This window comes from Mixophyes fleayi, chromosome 6, assembly GCF_038048845.1.
Source record: "Mixophyes fleayi isolate aMixFle1 chromosome 6, aMixFle1.hap1, whole genome shotgun sequence".
Lineage (NCBI taxonomy): Eukaryota > Metazoa > Chordata > Amphibia > Anura > Limnodynastidae > Mixophyes > Mixophyes fleayi.
This window is the reverse complement of record NC_134407.1, coordinates 218,882,506-218,895,343: the sequence shown is the minus strand read 5'-3', so window position 1 is coordinate 218,895,343 and position 12,838 is coordinate 218,882,506. Positions and strand designations below refer to the sequence as shown.

Below are 12,838 nucleotides of genomic sequence, written 5' to 3'. Positions count from 1 at the left end.
TGTATTTATACAGTTATAGACTCTTATCACTCCTCCACTTATCCGCACCTGGACAAGTCCTCACCTCATCACAGCAGTGTTACAACTTGCTATACGCAGACCACTGACTCTCCCGCTACCTACCTGCACCTGGACAAGTCTTCTCATCACAGCAGTGGTACAACTTGCTATCCGCAGACCACTGACTCTCCCGTTACCTTCCTTTACCTGTTCACGTCCACTCTACTCTCCTACCAGTACGGCTGCAAGTCGCTGACTCTCATCTATTCCATTGGCATTCTCTCTCCATCTGTTATTATATACGTTCCTACTATTCACCCTACTGCCCAGAGGACCGCTGTGTAAACCCCGTCCCTCTGGTAAGCATTATCAACTGGTGAATCCTGGGCAGAACTCCTAGTGCCCGTGACACTCTGTTTCTGTTAATAATACTACCCTCCTTTCTGTTCCTCGAGTCTATTCTCTTGGGGTCATCCTCAACTCTTCCTTCTCCTTCAAACCTCACATTCTGTCCCTCTCAAAATCCTGCTACTTCCACCTCCGGAATATCCATAATACAGCCCTTTCTCACCACGGAAGCCACCAAAACTTTTATTCACTCTAGTAATCTCGCCTTGACTGCTATAATCTTCTCTCTCGCCTACAGGATGTGCAAGTAATATTATGCTTGCTATATTGTAGCCATTTTTGTATTCACACAGTCCATATTGCACTATATTATGCTATATAGGCTATTGTTTAAAAGTGTGTACGTAACAAAAGAAATGTATGGTAGTTTACAGACAGGAAAACATCACATGATCTACACAGGTGCAAAAGCTAACTGATCTTATACCATATATACGAAGTTGGTTTTCTCTAAAGAACTTCCATCAAGACAAGACGTATTCATCATCATCAACATTAATTTATATAGCGCGAGCAGATTCCGTAGCGCTAAGTGGGTCGAAATCATATCCTGTTCTTGATTTTGAAACTATTTCAAGAATATTTTATTAAACACTGACTCTCACCCTGCTCCTCTTAAGTGTATCCTCAATGCTGCCGCCCACCTTATTTTTTTTCTCCCATCACCATCTCTATTGTCCCTCTCCACCAGTCGCTAAATTGTCTCCCCATGGCCTACAGAATTAAATTTAAACGCCTCAGCCTCCCCTTCAAAGCTCTCAGTCAATCCCCCCCTCTACATCTCCAACCTCATCTCTACCTACGCTCCTTCCCGCCCCCTCTGCTTTTCCAATGACTTCTGTCTCACTACTTCACATATTATCTCTTCCCACTCCCGCATCCAGGACTTTGCCCGGGCTGGTCCTCAGCTGTGGAACGATCTCCCACACCCCCATCAGGTTAGCCTCTACTCTCAAAGGCCTCAAGCGTGCCCTTAAGATCTGTTTCTTTCTTCAACCCTATCAGCCTCCCTCCTAACTTTCAGTCCCACTCCCCCAGTAGATACCACCCTATATGTGATTCCCCCTTTCATTTAGGACGTAAGCTCTCACGAGAAGGGCCCTCTTTTCTTATGTTCTCCTTCTATTAGTCCATCACCCTCTGTATCTCTTGGCCTGCTTCCCTAGCCCTGTTTTTTTAAGCTTAGGCCTATTTCACAATGGCCTCTACCATCACTCTCACTCACTGTCCCATAAATAATTTGATCTGCATTACCATGTTACCTGTATATTCAATCATTCATTATGTCTGTTCTTTTGTGCTTTGTTCTTCATGTATTGTGTAATGTGTTATGGATCACTGCTTTCTGTATATGTAATGTACGGTGCTGCAGACCTTTTGTGGCGCCTTATATATTAAAGATAATAAATACAGAATGTATAGTTATAATCAATATCTATTTCTTTAAGCATTTTTCATGTATTACAATAGAGCGACCATTCACCAAAGATAGTACAGCTGAATAGAATGCCACGGTGCTGGTAGCTCCCATGAAAAAACCTTTGGCTGGTGTAGCTATAACAGACACCCTACATCTGGTCAAGCCTCTTGGTCCTGAGAGGACCGGTAGTGAGGTACAAGTTGAAGTCAAAGGATTGTAGAAGATAGAATAGTGATGGACAAAGCCAATGTGAATGGTTTGGAGATAGTAGAATACTGTTGTACAGTCAACAAAACAAGTTTTCTTAAAAACACAAGCAGGAAAATCCAAAATAAAACTTTGCTCAAGCCAAGGGTTGGTAGAACTTAGGGACTTTATAAAGGCTAGAAACAAGTGCCATAAATTGTTCTAATTGACTTGACCTCTTCACTGAAGGGCTGATTGCAGAGTAGATAAAGCTGTACAGTGGTCCAGGTTAGCAGACTAGCTAGATTGCTGTTCAGAGCAGTGTGCCGATTACAGGAATTGAAAGAAGGTGTTTGTAGCTGTCCTAGTGAACAGTTATCTAACAGCGGTCATCTGAAGCTAGTGTTGTGAATCCTCACACAGACACAGCAGAACAACGAATGTATACCCCTCTGCTTATCTTCATTTATTGACCATATAAAGACCAAATATTTCCCTGTGCAACTTAACACATCTGAAGGGGGCTGTAGTGCCAAAAATGGAAGCATTTCTCCTTCAGAGACTGATATTACACACAAAAAAATGAGATTACACCAGTGATGGACACTATTATGGAGATATACATTAACCCTATCACTAAAAGTGATTTTATTAAACCAGTAACCCATTATTTGCCTTCTCACATGTTAACCCCTGGATCTAAGTGGGGCAACTATGCATTAGGGCATTACTTACAGCAGTTTACATAGACTATTAGTCATTAACAGGAATAAGTTAAATTTACCCATGTTCCATCCAGCACAAACTTGGCCCATAACATCCAACCTGGTGACTGGATCCTTGTCAAAGGTACGTCTGAACGTTACCTGTCCAAGCCATTGGGAAGGTCTCTTCCAAGTGCTAATGATAACCACCAGAACTGTAAGGGTTACAGAAAAGAAATCTTGGTTACATGTTTTCCATTCCCATCTGACATTTTCCTGGTGAAGGGATCCCCTGCACCTGCTACCACTGGACCATGATGAAAAGCAAATGGTTTTAGACTGAGGCAAGATGTCTATTCTGGAATAGGTTTTATGTTTTTCTGTGTTTTACAGAAATTTCTATTTGCATGGACTAGGTTTTTGGTATTTTAATCTCCTGCATTTAAACTAAGCCTGTTTTCAAACCCTCTTTCTACTAAGTTGATTTGGGTATAAGACACCCTAATATTGAACCTGGGGTGAGATTAAAGTGAGACATACTGTTCTTGACTGTTACACTTCTATCACTACTATGCACTCTATTGATGACGTCGATTCAGTTCTTAAATAACGATTGTAATGCATTTGCGATTGGTACTCTATGGCATACAAGGTTTAATTATGCAATTAGAAACAGCACTTACACTCTTTTATACATCTGTAAATAGTTCACTTTTAATAAAGTTCCAACTCACATCAGTTTATTAGTAAGACTTAAAGGTTATTTATACAAACAGAAAACTACAGTAAATGTATTTTATGGTTCAGATCCTCAGAAATGTATGGAGTTTGGTCTCATATTAATCCATATCTCACTAGCAGGAATCCGGTATCAACGGAGGAGCGATCGCACATACTGATTACTAGTTATGAATAGTATGAGATTAATTCTCAAAAGCACTCTGTTTGTTCATCAGTTTAAACTTTTTTTTGTTGGGAAGACACATATGCAACAGTTGGAGTGAGTTGCCCACACCTTTGGACAAAGGATCGATTGAACTGACCTATGACCAGCAGTCTACTGGAACATCATAAGCCCTGGACCAAAAAATAACTTTCTTAGTGTTATCTGTGGATAATTGTGACATCATTGTATTTTATGTTTAGACCTGTATATAAGCAAGCCCCTGGCCAAGCATCTCTCTCATCTCTTTGACTGCAGACTTCAGGACTGAAGCTGTACATGGATCCAGGGGCGCTTGTGTAATGTATTGGTAAATTTTCTTGTATTCTATCATAGCTGTAATTCTGCAACATTTTGCTATTAAATTATCATCACCATTTATTTATATAGCGCTACTAATTCTGCAGAGTTGTACAGAGAACTCGCTCACATCAGTCTCTGCCCCATTGGAGCTTACAGTCTACATTCCCTAACACACACAGACTAGGGTCAATTTGATAGCAGCCAATTAACCCCCCAGGTGTCTGTCTTTGTGTTTTATGTACTAGGTTATCAACAGCTACCATATGTGGTTGGGATGGTTTGTTCTTTTTGATACATTTATTCTTCTTCGGCCTGGTGCCATGATATTGTACTTTTTTTCATCACTTGTCAACCAAAACAAATACTGTTGGAAATACTTATATAACCTGTTTATGTTCTTAAATGTCAATAAAAACTTATTTAAAAAGCAAAACAAAAATATTTGTATTATGTGTTTTTCAATTGTCTGTCAATCATTGTAATCTCAGAACAGAATATAAAAGAGTTAATGTCCATCTTCTGACAATTATTGCCCATAAACTCTTATCTGGCTTACCAACCTTCCACCTAACCTCTCCTCCACCTGTTCTTCCCCTCTCTCCTCCCAGTCCCCCTGCTCTCTCCCCACTTACTTCAACTTGCTCCCTGTGTGCCTGAGTTCTGTCTACCCTCCCTTAGGATTTAAGCTCATTTGAGCAGGGCCCTCTTCCCTTTGTTCTCCATACCTGCTCTTCTGCTCCGTCTTTACTGCATTAGCCTGCCTGGAGTCTCTGAAGTTTTGGTAATTTTTGTTAACCGTTTGTAATGTGTCACCTTGTTTAGTCTACTGTTTGTGCTGTGTACGGCGCTGCGAAACTCTTGTGGTGCCTAATAAAGGATAATAATAATAATAATAATCTGCATTACAAAAATCAAAATATAGACAATTCTTAAAACCAATCGGGCTGATGGAGGGTGATCAATAATCACATGAACAATCTGTTACTAATTGTGTGGTAGGGATATTATAGTTGGGGCTAGACCTAACCTACAAAATCTGTCACACTCGAATATTTTCTACCCAATGATGTCAAAATTATATACGTAAAAATCAAAAAGGGAAGAAAATTCTACGCTGTGCTGCACCAAATTACAATACATACAGTGCAGCTGTAATACACAGGGGTAAATTGCTAATCCCCACTATAGAAACCTGACACAAAAGAAACAGCACAAGAGTGTGGTATCAAAGTAGGTGTTCAAGATATAAATTATAAAAATGTATAAAATATAAATTATTAACCTCTACCAAAAATGAAGGCAGAATACATACAACGGTGACTCCAGAAATGTAATAAAATACACTTTAATAGTACATCATCATTAAATAAACCTTTATAAAAACATATAATACCAGCCAATCGGTATAAAGCATCACTGATATGTATTTTTTTTCTTATTGTTTTAAAAAAAATGTTGCTGGACTGGAGTCATCGGGACCGCCCCTGGTTTAAAGGAGTGGTCCCAACTGTCACCATCACATGACAGGCAGTCTGGCAGCGATCGCTGCTAGCTAGCTGCCTGATCAGGACTTCCACACCTTACGTGACCAGAGTAAGAAGAGCCTGGGCCGCACTGACAGGCAGCTAGCAGCGATCACTGCCAGACTGCCTGTCATACACAGCGCTGAAGAGAGGACTCGGCAGCAGGTAATTCCGTTCTAATGTCTCGAGAAGGGGGGGGGGCAAGTGAGGAGGCTGGAGGGGCAGGTGAGGTGGCTAAAAGAAATTGCTGAGTGGGGCACTTAAAAAAAAAAAAGAGTAGCTTTGGAGGGGCATGATCTTTGTATTGTGCAATGGTTATGAGGATGATCCCTGTGGACTCTAGGGTCACTAGAATACTGAATAATAGTCAGATGGGGCTGGTAAAGGTTTGCATTTTTTTATAGCACTTTGACAACAATTTTCATATATTTTATTGCCTACATATGCCTGTGCTATGGGGTAGTTTTATCTGGCCATAATGGAGTGTTGTGTTTGGACTAAAGGGCCTAATCATTCAGGGTTTTTTAACATTTTGCATTATAATACAATTGCTGCATGTTTTCAAAACAGGACCTCGAATTTCCCGAATCCAGTTAGAAGACAACAAAGCTGCAAAAACAAGAGAGAAGAACAAGAACTGGTAACAATCTTTCTAAATGTGAATGCTGGAGAATACTCCTGAATATTCATATTCAAGAGTAGTCCTAAACGCCTATATTGGGGGGAAGGATGAGGGAAGGGGGGGGGGGGGGGGCGCTAGGGCTGAAATAGCCTAGGGCGGCCGCAACCCTTAATCGGGCCCTGGTTATCAGATGAATATACACATTCATTCTATTTAAATATCATACCTATTTCAGTGCAGTACACTCAAGACCTACTCATCAGAATTTACAGTCATGGCCAATAGTTTTGAGAATGACACAAGTATTGGTTTTCTCAAAGTTTGCTGCTTCAGTGTTTTTAGACCTTTTTGTCAGATGTTGCTATGGTATACTGAAGTAAAATTACAAACATTTCATAAATGTCAAAGGCTTTTTTTGACAATTGCATTGACTCTTTGCATTACGTTTATGCAAAGAGTCAATATATGCAGTGTTGACTCTTCTGTTTGAAGATCTCTGCAATTCCCTCTGGCATGCTGTCAATCAACTTCTGGGCCACTTACTTACTGATGGCCGCCCATTCTTGCCTAATCAATGCTTGGAGATTGTCAGAATTTGTGGTTTTTTTTTCAACACTCTCACCTGTGTTAACAATGATAATCACTGACCTGACGTCAGCTGGTTCTTTTGTGGCAGTGCTGAAATGCAGTGGAAATGTTGTTTTTGGGATAAAGTTCATTGTCATGGCAAAGAGGGACTTTGAAATGAATTTTAATTAATCTGATCACTCTTCATGACATTCTGGAGTATATGCAAAATGCCATCTTAAATATTGAGGCAGCAGACTTTGTGAAAAATAATATTTGTATCATTCTCAAAACTTTTGGCCATGACTGTACATATATGTATATAATATTACACAATTCTTTATTACATTTCTGTGTTGCACTATAGCAAAACTATTTACTGGCATTCCTGTGACCTACAGATAAGAGCAAAACTCTAATGCGTTCCCTACCTGTCCTGAATCTAACGTCCTTTGTCAATGCTCTCTCTGCCTGCTACCCAGAAGTTCTGATCCACTGCTTAGATTAGTACTGGTGGCATCCACTAGGTGGCACCAAACAGGATTACAGCGATAATCCCTGCTTCCAGAGATTAAGCACAGACGAGTACGATATAGCCCGATTTGGATATAAGCTTTGGCCATTCTTTCCCACTATATGGCAAGAACATTGGTCCGGGTTACAGTGGGACAAATAGTCTTACTTTGTTATTTAATATATAGAGGTGGCCCTTATTTTACAGTAGGACCTGTAATTGTTTATTATTAGCCTTAGATGGATATCTTAAACCAGGTAATAGTGTATTACCAGCTGATAATTATTGTCCTGACTGGGATCTTAATTCCCTGTTCGGTAACAGGGTTTTCACTTGTTTTCCTATTATGTTGCCAGGGATGCGGATGGGATTCTGTGCTGGTTACTTCACCATATGATGTCCCGCCTAGGAACAGTGTCCTATTGGAGGAATATGGGTCCTGATAGTCAGACAAATGTATGGGTGACCATTTAATAAGGTTATTTATGACTATTACTGTCAACCAACTAATCGCAAAGATAGTTCTCAAAAAAAACTGCACAAAAGATGTAGCTTCACAATTGAGTGTCTACAGGCAACAGTGAAGCATATTAGCAAATGGAGTTGGGGATTTGGTCAGGATTAATGGTGTCCTCAATGCTGTGAAATACAGACAGTTACATATCCATCATACAATACCATCAGGGATGCGTTTGGCTCCAAATTTATTCTGCAGCAGGACAAAGACCCTAAACATACAGTCAATTTCATTAAGAACTATCATCGTAAAGAAGAACAAGGAGTCCTGGAAGTGATGATTTGGCCCCCACAGAGTCCTGATTTCAACATCGAGTCTGTCAGGGATTACATGAAGAGACAGAAGGAGTTTAGCAAGAAGATCTGTGGTTAGTTCTCCAAGATGTTTGGAATAACGTCCCTGCTGAGTTCCTTCGAAAACTGTGTGCAAGTGTACCTAGAAGAAGTGATGCTGTTTTGAAGACAAAGGGTGGTCACACCAAATATTGATGTTATTTAAAGTTCTCTTCTGTTCATTCACTTTGCATTTTGTTAATTGATAGAAATAAACTATTAACACATCTATTTTTTTTAAAGCATTCTTACTTTCCAGCATTTTTTCCCACACCTGCCTAAAACTTCTGTACAACATTGTGTATATATATATATATATATATATATATATATATATACATACATACATACATATATACACATACACACACATACACACACATATACATACACACACATACACACACATATACATACACACACACTCAGTGGGGAATCCATCCACAGCAACCCTGATCCATAGTAAGCGGTCAGGTATACCAGCAACAGGGTACACTAGCAGCGACAGTTACCCAGAAGGTACCCGGTTCTGGATGCCAGTAAAGGTGTCCAGTGGTGGCAGAATTTGTAAGCCTCTCCTACTGCGGTAAGAGGGCGCATTTGGGATAACAAAAGAGAACGGTGGCAAAGTAAGCCCAACCGGTTCCCAGCAACAACAGACATTTATCCATATATACACATACCAGGGGCTGGCTGGCAGACTTTAGCCTGGGGGGCAAGCACATAGCACTGACCCATAAGCAGCAACCCATCCTTAAAGGGTGCTTTTCAGTACAATATATATTTATCAATATAAAAAGAGGCTATTTTAGTGTTGCTTAACGTAGCGATAGTTTATTATTATAAATTATAAATCTTAAATAATAAAAACAAAAAATGCAACAAAAGACAAACCTCACTTTTATTTTATATGTTCCTTCTCCCTACAGCACTTTTATTTTGTTCTATTTACATACCTAAAACGAAAAAAAAAACAGAAATAGCGCAAAACTTAAAATCAATATATAATAATTTAATAAACAATTATAAGATTATAAATGCAAACAAATGCACATATGAATAAAAATGGGTGAAACAGAGTGACCATTTATAGTAATAGTATTGACACAGTCCAAACACTTGAAGCAGTCAGTGCAAGGAGGATTCAAAGCACAACACAGTCATAATATCCGGCGTAATGTAGATGGATGGTAAATTACCAGTTAGCAATGTACTGGCTTTAATGATAATCCGCACAGCTCAGTGTGCATGTCCACTCGAGATTGAGTAAACACGGTATAGCGGAGAAATATTAACCTTGTAGTAGAAATGGCAATTCAACTTCTCTCCAACCTGTGCAGCAGACCGATGATGTCCAGCTGCAAACTCTTGATTCCTCCCACCAACACCTGGATCTGTGTAGAAAAGTAAAGTAGTGTTTTTTGTTCCTGAAAGACAAGTGACTATTCCTTCAAACCCCGGTGTTGGATTCCCTTTATTTTTCTACACAGATCCAGGTGTTCGTGGGAGGAATCAAGAGTTTGCAGCTGGACATCATTTGTATATTAATATACTGGCCGCCTCATACACACATAATATCTACTGGCCCACACAATGTACTGATGCGCGCACACACACAATACACTGACATACATACATACACACACACAGTATACACTGACATACCAAATCTCAGCCCCCGCTGGCACTCACCTTGTTCCAGCCGCTCCGTGCCCTGGATGTTCCTCTTCACACGTGGGATGGCATCTGTCACATGGTGCGTGTCCCATGTGATTCCAGTTAGAGGCCAGGCCACACGTAGTAGAAGGGTGGGAGAGGGGTCAGATCCTATGGATCCGCGGCCAATAGGAGAAGGTGGCTGGTCCCGGAGGAGGGGCCAGCCACCAAGTAATAAACACTAGATAGATTTTTTTTGGTCTGGCCCGGGAGGCATATGCCTCGCTGCCCAGCCCGCCCAACACACACATATATATATATATATATATATATATATATATATATATATATATATATATATATATATATATATATATACACACACACACACACACACTCAGTGGCCACTTTATTAGGCACACCTGCTTGTTAATGCAAGTATCTAATAAGCCAATCGTGTGGTACGAACTTAATGCATAAAAGCATGCAGACATAGTCAAGGGGTTCACATGAGCGTGTATAATAGGAGTTATAACCTAATTAATATTTACCAGCAGGAGGTAGATCTGGGGAAAATACCTTATGTCATATTTAGATTCAACAAATATACAACACATGATGTGCAATAAAAACAGTTCAGCTGCCCTTGTTATAATGTATAATTCCATCGGAGGTTTGTATTGCACATATTGCAGTCGTGCAATCTGATGTAACCTGACATTATCTCTGCTCCGAGGCTGGCTCCAACAAAAGTCTGATTATCATGTGCAACTGCTGTTCTGCATTCATATTTTCTCATAAAATACCAATATATATTTTTACAGCATTGGTACTAATAATAATAAATCTATGACCCCCCCCCCACCCCCCATCGGCATTTCTGAATATGTAAAACTTTATGTTCAACATCTATTTTTTTTGCACTTACATACTAGGCACTGATGAACAGGCTGCTCCCTTTGAGCTCACGGACAAAAGTATGTGGACAACCTTTGTAATTGGTGGGTTGGGCCATTTCACCCTAACCCATTGCTATCAGGTGCATAAAATCAAGCACGACCAAACCCATCTGCAGAAGGTTTCGGAGTTTGTTCCAGCTTCCTTTAGAAAGGTGGAGCCCTGGAAGTTATCATTGATTTAACATATTGCTGAGAGTACTATTGGGAGCTAAATATTTACATTACTTTTCTGTTTGTTTATATCATTAGCAAATAAATATAAGCTATTATTTAAACCTTGTAGCCACGAGTCATTAACTCTTTGAACCTGAAAGAATCTGAGTTCCCATCTGGAATATTTGAATTCAGAAGATTAACAAGCAGCAAACATCCAAAAAAACAGCGCTCTAAGATAGAATTATGGAGAAAGTGGTGTCTAGTGAATTTTTCTGAACACTCCTCAGATCAAGACATTTCTTAACAATCAAATTGTATTTTTCAGCTAAGTACCTTTTCACTGTATATGTATATATGTTATAATGAACATTTGTATTATCCTTTTTACAATAGTTGTCTGTAAATCATTGTAATCTCACACCAGAACATAAGAGTTAATGTCCATCCTGTGACACAATGACAATCATAAAGTGGAGAGGTGTAAAGCACCCTGACATTACATTCTGGAGCAGTAGAAACACCTTTTCTGACATAACAAATCACACGTCACCATCTGCCAGGAGAACGATTCCTAACCAAATACATACTGCCGATTGTAAAGCTGGATGGAGGAGGAATTATGGCCTGGGCCCCTTTGTTTCAGTGAACGGAAATCTTAATATTACAGCATTCAATAACATTTTAGAGAATTTTGTGCATCCAACTTTGAGATAATAGTTTGGGGAAGGCCCTTTACTGTTCCAGCATGATAATGGCAATAACATGGTAGTACCCGAGTCATGAGCTAAAATCCATCAGATGGGAAATACAAAAATGAGGAGTAGCACAAGTTATGTTCTCATCCTGTAGACTCAGTTTTCTTGAATGCCCATGTAAGATGCATCCAGTGCAGCCAGTATAGGTTACTCAACAAAGCTAATATTTGTTGTACTTCTAGGTTTGGTTTCATAACCTGGGTCTGTTTTATTCCCCTTATGCTCCTTTCTTAAATTCAGCTCCTCCCTCACCTACTTACTTGGGGCTGTCTTCAACCCTTCTCATCAGTGACAAAATGTTGTAGGCTAAATTCGCAGTTCCAAAGCCTCCTTGTAGATCGGACCCATTTTTTCCGAAGCTGGAAGCACCTACATTGCTGTACCTAAGGAAGGAAGTTATACACAACCTGCACCTGATACACTGCTATCCTGAGAGGCTTGGCTGAGCCTTCATGTAAGATATCATGGTCTGGAAATAGGAAGGGACACATCTTTTGCTACAGAAGACTTCACCACTGGTCATGTAACTCTTATGTGGTACCTCTTTCTGACCATCTAATTAGAGTTGCTCCTCCACCAGTGTTGTATGACTAAGTAACAGGGTCAAGTCCAATACACCAGATGGTGAGATTACAAATATACAGTAGTGATAGAAATGTAACAGTGAAGAACAGTATGTCTCACTTTATTCTCACCTCGGGTTCAATATTAGGGCGTCTTATACCCAAATCAACTTAGTAGAAAGAGGGTTTAAAAACAGATTAGTTTTAATGTAGAAGATTAAAATAGCATAAACCTAGTCTAGGCAAAAAGACTGTAAAACATGGAAAAAACAAACATAAAACCTTTTTGCAGAACAACCATCTTGCCTCAGTCTAAAGCCATTTGCTCTTTATTATGGTCCAGTGGTAGCAGGTGCAGGGGATACGTTCACCAGGAAAACTTCAGATGGGAATGAAAAGCATGTTATCAAGATTTCATTTCTGTAACCCTTACAGTTGTGGTGTCAGGCCAAAAGGGTTTCTGGAATCCATCTAGGGACCCCTGGGACTAGCTGTGGCAGGAGTGTAGTGGAAACTGGGAGGCCTTATGAATGCCTTGCTCATAGAGCTTGCTCTAATCCCGTATACTGGATGTTAGGAGGAGGAATGCTGCACTGGACACCGTACTGAAATAAATGTCTGGTATCCGGACCTGATGGACTGGAACCTGGACGAGGGAACAGGGGGGACCTGAACCCACGACCAGAGACTCAGTACCTCCAATAACTCAG

At 40.0% G+C, this 12,838-nt stretch overlaps 1 protein-coding gene across 2 annotated transcripts in view; it reads right to left on the bottom strand.

The window, feature by feature from the left end:
* Positions 1-12,838, bottom strand: part of LOC142159791 (uncharacterized) — a 1,176,369-nt gene that overhangs the window by 940,888 nt on the left and 222,643 nt on the right. The window lies entirely within an intron of this gene.